We start from the raw sequence: 15,181 nt of genomic DNA, 5'->3' as shown, positions 1-15,181 counted from the left end.
CCTCTCTGGTCCTGTGGAGGTTGGGCATAACATATTCTGAAAAATCTTTCTCTGATTTGTCACTTTGTCTGCCTTTCCATTAGACATCATTTTCAAATACGGGTACTTCCTTCTACAAACTAGCTTTACCTTCATTGTTTGGTATTAAAAGGTGTGTACCAAGAGCATGTCTGTATTCCAGCTGGGGTAACCATGTTGCTGGATTAAAATCTCTCTGCACAAAGATTACTCTTCTATTGCTGTGAAGAGGTGCCTTGACCAAGGCAACTTTTATAAAAAAAAAAAAAAAAAAAAAAAAAAACATTTAATTGGGGGATTGATTATAGTTTTATAGGATTGGTCCATGATCATCATTGTAGGAAGCAGACAGACTAACATCTTTATTATAGGCTCCAGGCATGGGGTTAGGGGCTGGGACTTGTCTGACATGGGCTTTTGAAAATTAAAAACACACACCCAGTGACATACCTCCTACAAAAGGCTATAATACCTACTCAGACAAGCTCACACAACTTAATCCTTCTCAAAGAGTTCCACTTCTGGTAACTGAGAATTCAATTACATGAGCCAATGGGGGCTATCCTCACTCAAACCACCACATCCATCTGAAAAAGTTGACTCTCCCTCTGTCAGCAAGCATCAGCTGTCATCAGCTCCTCAAGTAGAAGTGGGTAGCGGGAGCCCCTCCATGTCCATGACAGAATTCTTAACTCTCTTGGTCTTTTGAAGGTCTTATGTGGCTAACTACAGCTGCTGTGATTTCATACGTACAACAACTATGCCGTGTCCAGAGGTTGGGCATGCACAGCACTCCTTCTTCTCTATCTCTTCCATTCTTCCTTTTCCCTTTTATTGATGTTCCTTGAGGCTTTCTGGTGGGTGTTGCTATAGAATTTCACCTATGGATAAGCAACTCAGTTTCTATTCTTACAGATATTAACCAATGCCTTCTCTGTATTAACCAATACAGAGAATAAACTTTTTTGCAATAATAAACTTTTTTGACCAATATTGAGCACAGCGCAAATCTATATAAATAAACATAAATATTTAGAAGGAGGCTTGACAACATAAACTTTTAGTAAAATAACATTCCCCTGAGATGAGATATGCCTGGAAGATAACATCTGAAAAAAAATAGATTAAAACCATCAGGATGGAAGCACTAAGGTTCAAGGAGGAGATGTACAGTGGGTAATAAAACTATATGAGTTTGGGATTGCAGAGAAGAGCCTGGGCTGTAGATCTAAGGATGTGAGGCTATAGTTGGCACTTAAAGCTATGACAGTAGATGAGATTGCTTAAAAAGCACGTCAAATGAGCATCGAGGGAACATCACGATTTAAGAGCTAATTAGGGAAAGACTCTGATTCAAAGTCTTTAGAGAGTTAAAAATGGAAGTTAAGTATGTAATTGATCTACCCTATGTTTTTCATCTGTTGTTTGGGATTTGTGGTTATTGCTGCTGCTGCTGCTGCTGTTATTGTTTTGTTGTGTTATATTGTTTCATTGTTGTTGGACTGATTATCTTGTAGTATATCTTGAAGTTCACTAGTCTTGACAGGTGAGGAGTGGAACATAGCATAGAGAAAAGGGTCAGAATAAACTAGGTCCTGAATTCTCTTTATAGAGGGGTAATGGTCCAAAGGTCCTTGAAAAGTACAACCAAAAGTTGAACTAACAAAAAATATCCCAGAAATTTGAAGGTAGTCATCAAGAGTAAGACAAGAAAAGGTCAAAAAGGCAAAAACTCAGAACAGGTGTTCAAGATTATATTGAGCAACACACAAGGAAAACCGAAACAAGGTCAGCTCCAAGACATTAAAAGGAAAATGAAACTATAGATCAACATCACAACTAATCATAGAGACAAAATGGAGACAATTTTTATGTATGTATGTACTCATACCTATAGGCAGAAATACAGCACATTTCATGTGGATACTTGTGTGTATACATTCATATTCTTACATTGCAGAAGGGAGTGTAAAATGGGACAATTGCTTTGTAATAGTTTAGTAGTTTCTCATAAATTTAAGAATATATAATCATGTGACCTAGTAATTACACTTCTTGATAAATTATACATTCATATAAAGATTTTCCTAATGTGTTCATAGTAGCTTTATTCCTAATAGCCACAGTTGTTGATAGTAGGTAATTGACATCTCAGATCTCAATTCATTATTTTCTCTAAATAGGTAATTACCAGTACATTTATCTTACAATTCCAATTTATTAGAAAAATTCAGCCATCTCCAATTTCTTGTTAAATAAAAATCCTCTAAAGACAAGAATTCTGCCCTATTTATCTTTATATCTTAATATCTACCTCCACACATATAGCAAATGCTGAATAAGTTTTTGTTGTTTGTAATATAATGTAACACAATTATATGCAAAGGTTATTATATTGCTTTAGGTCTCAATAACAGCACAGTTTGTGAGCCACCATGTGGCTGCTGGGAATTGAACTCAGGGCCTCTGGAAGAGCAACCAGTGCTCTTAACCTATGAGCCATCTCTCCAGCTCAAAGAGTACAATTTGTAACAGATTATTGTCACATCATCTTTTGTAGGGACACTAGAGGAAGCTCACAGAAGCCTCATACCCTTCTGCAGTTGAAACTGTCCATTATTAGTGACTCTGAAAGAAGCATAGGTAAAGAGGATGGCCTTTGCTCACCTTGTCTTAGTCTAGGATAGCTAACCAGTATATGTTGAAAATGGGAATAAGAATTAATTTAATTTTAAGTGCACATTATTATTTTCAAATATTTTTTCAGCTAAATTTAAGGAAACTGGAAATATAGTGGTCCAATTAGCATCCAAACATAGTATTTCTTTTTAAAATTGTGGCCTTTAAACCACTTGCGGTAGCTGACCAACGTAATGCTTTTGTTCTGTGAAACTAAAAAGGAGAGCAAATGTTCGCAGCGGTGGTGCACTGGACAAGAGGCTTGCTGTTGAGTCCAGGGCCAACAGGCTGGACCCAGAACAGCTGCCCTTCTTATAACCTGTGTAAATTTGTCTAGCTGTGTTTTATCATCCGATGGGTTGTGCACTGGGAATGGCAACTGATAAGAGACTGAAAACATTTTCCCTTTAGAGCGCTATCACTCTGGCTTGCCTCTTTGTGTCCTATCAAAAGTGATTTGGAACAAAGGACAAAAATAGGAAGGAGACTTATTTGGAAGAAGAATGGATTTGACTGGAGTCAGAGGGAGATCAGAGATAGTAGCGGAGAGACAAAAATGACCAAAATAAGTCATATACAGGTATGAAGTTTTCTTACAGTTATTTCCCTGATATCTGAGGAGGTTGAATGCATTTCCAAATGCTTGTTGACCATTTGTGATTTTTCTTTTAAGCATATTATTGGAAATCTCTAGATGACCCTGCTGAGGATAAAAAAGGAAAATGTGAAATCTTTTAACATATATTCCTTTTGCATTAGATATTTGTAACAAGGCACTCCTAAATGTAGCAGTTTAACCCAGGCCATAAAGAATGAAATGCCTGGCCTTTTTCTGCACTCAAACTTGGCCTAAAGTTAGAATAGGGATCAAAATAAAGTGGTCTCTGGTGAAAAATATCAATCACGATATTACATTGACATTGATTGATCAGTTGGTATGATTGACTGATTGATCTGCTTTTTGTGACATTTACAAAGATGGTCTTAAAAGAACAAAATGTGTGTCTAACCAGAGTTTATTAAATACTGTTTAGGTTTTGCTCATGTGTTAGCTAAATATTACACAGTAGATATAACTTACCTTCTGGGAGTTCAATCAACACACTTGGAGGCTACACTAATGTGCTCAGAGGGACTAAAGGGACAATACTTTGGCCTTTGCCCTACATGGCCAACTAAATCCCAAGAAACTATGAGGAATCTCGTAAAACGTCGTGCAGCCCCAGTGAGTCACTTGTTCTCTTATTTAGAAGGGGCATGGAGACTCCACAGGGTGAACTCTAAGCAATGTGTCTATGAATTTAACACAGAGAAGAATATCCTCAGTGTTTCCAAATAAAGCTGTGACCTAACAAGACGTTTTACTCTCTCTCTACAGATAAAACAATCAGCAAAAGAAAAGACAAAGAAGCTAGGGGCTCCACTCAGCCTAAGTGACACTTCCGAACCTGACCCTTAACTGGTCTTGATATTTAAAAAATAAAACAATTTTGGCCACCTGCTTGGTCATAAACACCCTATAAGCACCTATAACCAAAGACTGAAGTTATTTCTTTAACAATTCAAGGGATCATATTCTCCAGACATTATATATTTAAACCCACATAAGATTTTATTTAGGTACCATTTCTCATTAGTAGTTCTTCTTACTAAGAAAATGCTGTCCAGAATATCATGCCATTGGCTCAATTCAACACCGCAATGCCCACCTGCAACCAAAAGAGACAGCCCTGCTATTGTTTTAACCTGAAAAGCAAATATTGATTAAATTTTTTTTCTCTCTTTCTTGCTCCTATCTTGGAAGGACTTCACACTGTGAACCTAGCCATTCCAACAATTATCAAAGTATCTGAAAGTAGGCCCTGGGTTTATCATTCACTGTGAGAGGTCAAAAGGAAAAATAAAGTCCAATGAATGGATGTTCTATGAGCCCATCAAAGATGTAAATGTGGGAGGGAAAGAGGGAGAGGGCTACAGCTGGGATACAAGTGAATGTATAAAATTATTTAAAAATAAAAACATATTTTAAAAAAGAGATGTAATGGAGATTAATTTGAACATTTTCAAAATGTTCTGTTCTGTCTTTTTCCAGTTCCCTCCCTTGATCTTGTAATGCTAGTAACACTTGCTTTTACATCTGTCTCAATCTCTCTCTAGGCACAAGTTAAGGGATTCCTTTCTTCCCTATATCTTGTCAGATCAGTAAAATTATTGATGAATTTTTGGATTCTACTAGAAGAGTACTGCAAATGCCAAACCAAATGACCCTATTCATCTCAAAGAAATCAGATAGATCAATACTCCAAATCCCTTAACTGCAGTTTGGTTAACTCTTTTGATGAGAAGAGGATAATGAAAGCAGGAAATAAGATATAGAAACTGGTTGGGCAAATGTATAAAAGGAACCTCCAAATTCAACAGTTAAACTTTTTTTTTCCTTTGTGGTTTGACCAGAAATGCCAGAAGAGAGTTCTTGTTTTTTATCCCCTCCTAAATAAACACCCTTGTCTGGAAGCTATAAATGAGAGTGAGTGTATAAACTGAAACTCTAGTTCAGACATTAACCCCTTCTGGTAAACAGTTTTGGAATTTAGTCTCTAGATTTTCATGGTAGAAAATAGGTTTACCTATTTGTAGAGGGCACAAAGTTATTTAGTCTTAAATTCTTAGCCATGTAGGCAGTGTCAGGAATGGGTTCCATCTCTTGGAATAAGCTTGAATTCCAATTAGATAGTGTTGATTGCTCCCATAACTTTTGTGCCACTGTTGCATCAGCACATCTTGTAGGTAGGTTACCATTGTAGTAAGTTCATAGTGTTTATAGCTGGGTTAGTGTTCACCTTTCTCCTCCTTCCCATACAATGAACTCTAGTTAGTAGGGATGAAGGCTCTCAGTAGGCACCAGCTCAACTTCTCCATTTGCAGAGGGTTATGTAGATGCTGTCTTCATCAATATGGCCTTCCTATTAGTTTATAGAGAGCAACCAAATGTAGAGGGATTTTAATCCAGCAACATGGCTACTCTGACTGGAACATAAACATGCCCTTAGCACACACCTTTAATCTCTCTGGCTGGAGTACACACATGCCCTTAGAACATACCTCTAATCCAAAACAATGAAGGTAAAATTAATTTAGAGAAGGAAATACCCATATTTGAAAGTGATGTCTAGTTGAGAAGCAGAAAAGGTGACAAAACAGAAGAACAGAGAGGAAAGAGAGAGGACTTGGGGGAGAAGCAGAAGGGGTGGAGAAAGAGAGACAAAGACAGAGAGACACAGAGGGGGCAGTTTTACTGGGACAGTTTTACAGAGACAGGTTGTAGAGAGAACAAGCTAGACACAGGAGAGCACAGAGTGATCCAGAGAATGAGAAGGAGCCAAAAGATCAAAACAGATTACTAGAGTTAGAGTTAGTTTGAGGCCAAGAAGAACAATCCAGTTAGAAGCCGAGAGAAGCCAGTTTAAATCAGCCATCTTGGAGAGGGGTTTGAGCCAGAACAGCTGAGTTGAGCCAGCCAGCCCTATTCAGCAGTAGGTCAGAGGATGGAAACATTCTAAGCCTAGATAAGGCTGTCCAGTCCAGGAATAGGCCTAGGTTAGCAGACAGAAGTCATAAGACCCCGAGACAACAATTACTTCAGGTAAATAAAAGATACCTTTACTAACCAATAGCTTTGTTAACAGCCTAGGTTGTTTGAGTGGTTCCATAGAGCCTCTGTGGCCAACAGCTTGTTTAGATATAATCCATTACTGGCACCAGAGGTTTCATTTGGTGGCAAAGATGTCTAAATAGAATTTTGTCTCCCCCTTTATTTGGCAATTCTAATTTAGAGTCTTTTTATATATGTATTAATTTAAGAAGCTTCTACTGTATAAGGTTTCCATATGATACCTCAAATGTTTGTTTTAGCTGTTCCTCCTGGAATTCCCTTTTCTTACACACCTCTTCCTTCCTCCTCTGTCTGATCCTCCTAGTCCACAGTTCCTCCTCCCTCGACCCTATTTCCTCCCCTCTTTTTCCTCTTCTAGGGAGATTTTCTCTCCCCCTCCCCCTCACCCCAGTCCCTCAGTTAATATCTATGTAAGAGCTGAAACTCTAAAACCACTGGAGAAAAACAGAAAAACATTTCAATATATTAGCTAAAGCTCCCCTCTCTGGCATGTGGCAGCTTGTTCACCATGTTGCTAAGATTCAGTCAGAGCACAGCTGTTTTTCTTCTCTTCTCTCACTTTCTCCCTAAGACCTGCTAAGACTTACATCTTGTCTATCTGTGATTTTACTTTTAAACTCTAATAAAATTGTTCTTGAGCTCCAAAAAAACTGTCTTACTCAATTCATTAGCCCATTCAGTGGTTATACGACTGTTTTGTGTTTTGTTTTGTTTTTTTGGGAGGGGGGTGTTTAATTTTTAAAGTTCATTATAAATTCTAGATATAAATACCCTGTCTGGTGCATAGTTTGTAAATATTTTCTCACATTCATCAAGATATTTTTTCATTGTGGCTAATTGTTTTCTTTGTCATGTAAAAGCTTTTTTTTTTATTTTCAGGCAATCTCAGTTTATTCTTGGGATTATTTATGTCCTTTCCTGTGCCAATGTCTTGAATAGAATTTTTTTTGCTGTGTTTCCCTCTAGTGGTATCCAGAGTTCTAACTCCTACATTAATTCTTTTGATCTATTTTAAATTTATTTTTTCTATAGTAAGAGATAGGAATCTAGATTCATTCTTTTACATGTGTAAATCAGTTTTCCCCAGCAAGATTTACTGGAGAAGGAATCATTTCCCTGGTGCAACACTGTCAACAATCAGGTAGCTGCAAGGTGTGTGGGTTGGTGAATCTTCATTTCTGTGTCGTTGGTCTGTGGGTCTAGCTTTGTGTTAGTTTTGTTGCTATGGCCCTGCACTATAACTTAAGATCACGAATAGTGGTGCTTCCAGCGGTACTCATTTGCTTACAGTGACGTTGGCCACTCAGAGTGTTTTGTGCATCTAAGTGAATTTCAGTAAGATTATCCCTTTATCAAGAAAATAACAACAGAGTTTAGTGATGCGTAGAGAAAGAAGTAGCCCTATACATTCCTGGTGGGAGTAAGCTGATGCGATCATTGTAAAAGTTTCTGTGGGAGGTTCCTTGAAAAAATAAAATTACCAACATGAGTCATTATTCCCACTCTTGGGATTCTTGCACAACCACTTTTATTGCTGCCTCTTCAAAATAACCAAGATATGAAATATGCATGGAGTTATCTGAACATAACTGAGGGATGGATAAAGAAAATGCAGTAGATATACACATGGTATTGTATTCAGCTATTAACAAAGAAATGAAATGATAACATTTTATGAAAACAGATGAAGCAGGTAATCATCGTGTGAAAGGAAATAAGCAAGTCTAAAAGAGGCAAATAGCACGCTTTCTCTCATATGCCAAATTGAGATAGAAATTTATGTATAAATTTAAATTTCATATATATATATGAAATTTCATATATGTATAAATATATATGTGTATCACAAAATATAAAGAGGACTGTGAGGAGAAAGAAAAAGCCTGAAGAGAAGGATAAGAGGGAGAAAAAAGTAATGAAATATATGTGACATGAATGCACAGACTCTTTGGGGAAAAGAAGATTAATAAGAAGAATGTGCAGGAAGACAGTAAACATGAATTTTCAAAAAATAAATAATCAATAATAACAAAAAAGTATTTTTAGCTGTCAAGTATATGAAATAACATATGCCAAAGTGTCTTCTCATATAAAATGGTATGGAAATGTAAGAAAACAGAAAAAATGCTTTGGAAGGCAGGCAGGTAAACACATTTAATTGTTCTTCTCATTGCAGCTAATGAGTCCTCCCCTGTTAAAGTTGTCTTACAAAGGCAATAAAAATTCTAAAGCTTAAAGAGTATTTTAAGATGATAAGCATGATTCAAATCACCTTGAAAGATTAGTGGTTCTTATCAAAATGGATGCAGAATGGGCTGTGACTTTTCCAGTTGCTTCCTATTTATTCCTTCTATTTCTCCTCTGTTAATCATAACAGCTACTCCTAGACTTTGAGAAGAAAACAGAAACACAAAACAAAGCACACACACACACAAAACAAACAGACAAAAAGAAGCCTAAAGGCCTACAATTTCTTACCTGTGGGTGTTTGTTTGTTTGCTTGTTTGTTTAGGTTTTGGCCATTTGTTGCTCAATAACTTCCATTATACAAACAACAACAACAACAAAAACCCAGCTGTATTATCTTTCTTTAAGTTTTCTAAAGTCTCAAGAAGACTTCACTGAGTTATTTAAGTTAGTTTGAAAGAATGCCAGGCTACACTTAGTAAACTGGACTGACCTAGGTTCTGAGTTCTGACCTTACTGGGTGACCCAAATCAGATAGCTTAACCTCATTGAGTGTAAGTTTCCTCCTCTATAAAAATTCTGATGTTAGGGACTGGAGAGATGGCTCAGCAGTTAAAAGCATTTCTTTCAGAGAACTCTTAACTCAGTTCCCAGCACCCAAATGGAGTGGCTCATAGTGGCCTATAAACTCTAGCTCCAAGGGACTTCTTTCTCTCTTTTTGCTTCAAGCACACACACACACACACACACACACACACACACACACACACACACACACGTATGCACACAAGCACACACAATACACAAAATACTGACTCTAGGATTAAACAAGGGTCAATGCCAAGATATCTGGCTCCTGGATTATCTGAACATGTGTACACAATAAGCTGCAATCCAAACTTGGTTACATGAGACTCTTCCTCAAAATCATTTTTATAAAGATGGCTAGAGAAATACATGGATTAAAGATTTGGAAACGGACAGGGAGAAGATGGAGGTGGAGAAAGAGATGAATAAACATCAGAGAAACATCAGGGAGGCTGTGAGACACAAACAATGCGGGAGCAAAGGGATTCCAACAAACCCGTTCGGCACTCTAAAGGTAAGTAACTGAACATGATTCTTCTCATGACCACATCAAAAAGACGGTTTCCAGGGCTTATGACAATTATCCTAAGCTTGATGGACACTAAATGAGTTAAAAAATCACTGATACTTTATCTTTCCCTGAGCTTATACTCCCTCAGAGATTTTTGGCAAATTTTATTGCCTAGAATAAGGAAAAAATGCAGTAAATATTTAGGCTTCTGAGTTTGAGGAAATATTAAATGCCCCTCTAATCAACCAACAATGTACTGCCGGGCATTTATTCATTTGCATGCATGTTCTTTGAATTAGTCTAGGCTCCTTAAGAGAAAATTTTGACTTTGTAGTCTCAATACCTGACACACATAAAATTTCACCAAAGGCTTCTTGAAATAAGTTAAGTCTGCAATAGCATGGGACCCAGTATAGAAAAACGAGAAGTTTAAAAATAGATCTCCATCCAGCAGGAATCAATACACCAGAGTTGGAAAGGGCAAAACAAATACAGATGGCACCAACCCAGAACGACTGCATATTTCCTCAGGATGAGCTGTGCGCAAAAGAATGCTCGCTTGTTTCAGCTACCTCCTAACATTGACTATCAGGAACTAAGACTTTCAAAGGCTGTGAAGCAAGCTTGGAAAGTTCACCATCTCAAACTGACACAGAATGCGTCAAAAACACCAAAATGGCTTTCTGATACAACCGCTTCATTTTTCGCTAGGAGATGTTAGCGCCAAGATGTAGGCACTAGTTTTTCAAACGCTGCTGTATTTGGAGGTTCCTATAAAGCTTATACCTCCCTTCCAAGCCCCCAGGTAAGGGAAAAAGAAGGTTGTAAGGGAAAGGAGATGTAGCCGTCTTTACTTCTTCCTGCTGGGTAGGGACATAATTCTTTTGGGGGCAATACCAATATCAAGAAATTCAGAAGTCCAGGTAACCAGCAAACAGCAAACACAACAGCAGGACTAACCAGCAGCAAACAGTCCCCCTCCATCTCCTCCAAGCAACTGCCCCTTCTTCCTCTGGGCTATCATATTTATATCCCTCAAAGTCCTCAGAATTCAACTAATTTCAGCTTCCAAAGACCATGCTCTGCACAAGAAAATTAACAAAATATGGACTAACTAAAATCGCCCGCTTGGGATTATAACAAAAACATGTTTATATATCATAAACTAAAACATCGACAACACTTAAGAATTAAGTAGTTTCCCCTAGTCTACACATATCAACCTAAGAATCTCTGACTTGCAGTTTTTGCTGTTCTGGCTATCCGGTGGAACATTTTCTCTAAGGACAACCCAAGCTTTTAACCACATCCCTACAGCCCGGTTCTCTGCACTCCCTGGAAGAGTCCCAGCCCAAGAATTGGTAACAGCACATCAACTTTCTCCTTCTTAGCAATGGCATCTTCAGCTTCAACCAAGTTTTAGAAACAAGGGAAATTCTATTACAATATTAATATTTTCAGTCATAAGAAATAAGGCAAAGAAACGACTACTGTTCTTTAGGCGGGAAATGTCCGGACAGTGTGCTACGTTTGTTTAGTTGTGCTTCAAGCACACAGAAAGAAGACCCCTATTCTCTGGTTTTAGCCTGCCTTTCCCCAAATCGCACATCTACTTTCACCCATAAATCTTCATTTTAGTTTCTTCCTTGGCCAGTAGTGGTACTCCCTAACTTCCATTCTACCTCCTCATACTCAGCTAAATGAAAGTATTTTCACATCGGCACTAATCGTAACAATTTTTTCAATCCCACCAACCCCTAAAGTGTAGCCTCTGTTTGTATTTCAGATTCCTAACTCACATACTATTACATACCCCTTCTACATGACAGACCTCCAAAAAAGCAGGACTGACAGGCATTGCAGAGTTGCTGTCATTTATCAAATAACGTACCCTTTCTTAATTTCATCGTTCCACATATTTATCGTACAAGAGACTAATGTATATTAATAATGTCAGTAGCAGAGGGTAATAACAAAATTCAACCCCCAAACAAGTTTGAGGAATAATACTTGTGAATGTAATCTTTTACAGCATAAGAAAATAATTTTCAAGAAAGAGTATGAAAGCCTACAGAGTAGTCAGGATTTAAGGTTGTGATGCAACAGCATATTTGTGTGTGTGTGTGTGTGTGTGTGTGTGTGGTACCAAATGATGAACAAGAAGGAAACTGAAAGACCATCAGACAGCACAGGGCTGGTGTGTGGTGTGCTGCCACATCCTTTGAAAAGGATAGAAGCAGGTGACAACTCAGGAGATCTTTGTCTCAGTGATTTAAAATGCTTTTATTCGGAATTTTATTCCCACCTATTTCTAATCAAGTCAGAAAAGTGCTGGGATATCACAAGAAAGTAGAGTGAAGATGAAGGTATTAATACTATTTTTAAAATGTATGTCTTCATATCTGAAGGATGAAGAAAATAAGCACAGGAGCGATTTTTAACAATGACATGGGTATTAGAGAAAAAGCAACCATATTCAAAAATCATTCACACTGCTACAGTAACTGCAAATGAGCGGCAGCTTCAAAAACATCACAACAGAAGAGTCGCTGATGTCTGTAGGGGCGATGACAGTCTAGGTGTGCTGGTAAAGCTAAGGACAAATATCATCTAAGTAGCTCAGCTGACCCATAAGCCATTCATCAACCAGTATTGATTAAGCAAGAAATGAGTATAAGGTATTAAAAAAAAGATAAATTACTAAATAGGCCTTGAAAGAAGGAATCCCCACCCACGCAGTGCTGCAAGCAAATGACTGTGGACTAGGCTCATACTATGTCTGAGAAAATCCGCTAGGTACTAAAACCAGACACATAAAAGAAGGCAGTCTTTATACTCTGGGTGAGGAGAAATCCACTGCAAATGAAACCATTTGTAATCCACAGGGGGGGGGGGGGGGAACGGTTTTAAACAATAATCTTAAACCAGTAGTATAACAATGTTTTAATTTTGAGTATGAAAACTTCCTTGTGGCCTGAGAAAATCAGAACTGGGAGGAGGAAAAGGAACTAAGCAATTGGAGTAATCCTACACAACTGGGATCAGTTTCCGTGGAAATCTGTGTGAGGGCACCATTGGAGGAAAGTACAGCAGACAGAAAAGACAATCTCATGACTGATTAAAGGCAAAGAAGACTGCTCACGGCTGAGCCATGAACACACTTCAAAACAGGGATGAGGATCTTGAACCCTGGTGCAGAATTGTATACTAAATTGTTTTAGTCAGGTATGTCCCAACCAGGCATGGAACCAACGTACCACCAGAGCCCCTGAAGCGAGGTCCTACCAACTCAGTAATAAACTAACCCCTCATGTATGCCAAGCTTCTCTTCCCCCAGCTAGGGTTTCAAAGCCTTTCTCTAAATCCAGGAATCCAAGACTCCAGAGGCACGGTAATCAAAACAGCAGAGGACAACATCAAACTGGAACTCGGGAAGGCTCAGCACTGAAATTGTGAGCAGAGGGGATAGATGTAACTCCTCTCAGGACAGCATTCCCCCTCTGCCCTTCTTGGTGAATCTGAACAGCTTTGAAAATGATGTCTTTCTCTGCTCCCTTTTTCACAATTTACCAATTCAGACGGGGAAAACACTCAACTCTTTTGCAAACTGGAAAAAGAATACGCTTACATTTCTTCCCATTCAACAATAACTCAGAGACAGCTAATGAGATTTTCTTTCCTCCCCTAAGCTCCCATAAGCCATCTATTCTCTGCCAGGCAGGGGCTAGCCATGAAAATTTCCATCAGTTTACAGTTTTTCAGACAGCTAGGAGAAGGCTGAAATAGCTTAGTAATGGGAGTTGCCATAAAGCTTGTAATTACAGAATCTGTTACGGTGAATATCATAATGGAGTGTTTGTTTAAATCAAATATCCATTGACTCTCTGAAGACAAATACTGTGTTCTACACCCCATTATCCCCAAATGTACTAAGAGTCTTTTTGGACAATGATGGTTCTTCTGTCTTTATTTGGCTCGCTAGCTGTGTTGGCTGCCACAAGTAGCTTTCACCTCACTTAGGATGTCAGGCAAAGACTGAGCATATATCACCTCTAGTTAAAACCAGAACTTAGCTAATCCATCCTCATATGGCCTTCGAGGAGAGTAGACATTTTGTCTGCCAGAGACACCAAGGGCAGGCTGAGGAACAAAACAATCTAGCCCTGGATAACCTTGAACAATTTCAGTTTTTCTCTGCCTTAGTTTTCACATCTGTAAAGTCAAGAAGTTCACCTATTCTGACTCTAAGTTTCTATAATTGCATGTAAAAGGGAAAAGTGAGTAAAATTATTCTCATACATAAGTCTTTCAGGAAAGATGGCTTCACACAGTTTATCCCTGTATTACTCTCCTTTTGCATTAATAAAATAATATGACCAAGGCAGCTTGTAGAAGGAAGGTTTTGTTTGGTCTCATAGATTCATGTGGATAACATTCCATAATTATCTCACAGGAGATAGAACCCCATGTCGGGGAGGGTACATCCATAAAATCCTATCGACATACACATGCTAATGTGAAAAGGTTCTTGGGGCCTCAACTCTAGACCAAAGACTGCAGACAACTAGGGGATGCTGAGAGTGGGAGAATAATCTTTCCCTAGAAATACATACCAATTTATTATCTAATACTAAATGGTCAGCTCTGACAACATATACATGCAAGAAACATTGTACAGACTGAGAAGGTAGTGTTTATACATTTAGATATATATAAACCTAAATACATATATATTTATATATTAATACATAAATAAATAAGCTGTGTATTTATGTATAAATATATAATTTTATATTATACTATATACCTAAATGTATGTATAATTTAGGTATGTATACCTAAATATATATATGTATTTATATATTTATATATATATGTGTGTGTGTGTACATATATATACACATATGAAATCACAGCAATTAGAAACCTGAAACCTGAATCTGAGACAGAGATAAGGGAGTCCGTTACCGCCACTTGGGGTAGAGTGGCAGCAGGCAGTAGTGGTGGCCAGTGGAGCATGCTGAGAATTCATGTCTTAAAATGCAAGCAGGAAATAGAGCGTACTGAAAATGATGTTGGCTTTTAAGCCTCAAATCCTGCCCCAGTGACATACTTCCTTCAGCAAGGTCATATCTTCCAGACCTACCCAAAAGAGGACACCAATTGGAGACCAAATATCCGAACATCTGAGGTTACAAGAACATTCTCATTCTCGTCACCGCAACCTCCTACAGTACCTAGACCAAAGTTATTTTCTGCTCTTTAAAATTTGGTTCTTATTTTTAGCTAACATACAGGTTTCAGTACATGTTACATATTTCCCATATTTGCTCCACCCCCATCATCTTTCTTTGTTCTGTCCTCCCTGCTAACTGGTCTTATTCCTCCTCCCAAATTATCCTGCTTATTTAAATACATTCTACACATGGAAAAAAAATACATTTGTCTTTCTAGGTCTAGCTTATTTCATGTAGCATGATAATTTCAACGTCCATCCATGTCACTGAAAACAACATAAGTTCACT

This window comes from Meriones unguiculatus, chromosome 2, assembly GCF_030254825.1.
Source record: "Meriones unguiculatus strain TT.TT164.6M chromosome 2, Bangor_MerUng_6.1, whole genome shotgun sequence".
Classification (NCBI taxonomy): Eukaryota; Metazoa; Chordata; class Mammalia; order Rodentia; family Muridae; genus Meriones; species Meriones unguiculatus.
The sequence above is the reverse complement of the archived record's forward strand: the minus strand, read 5'-3'. Positions refer to the sequence as shown.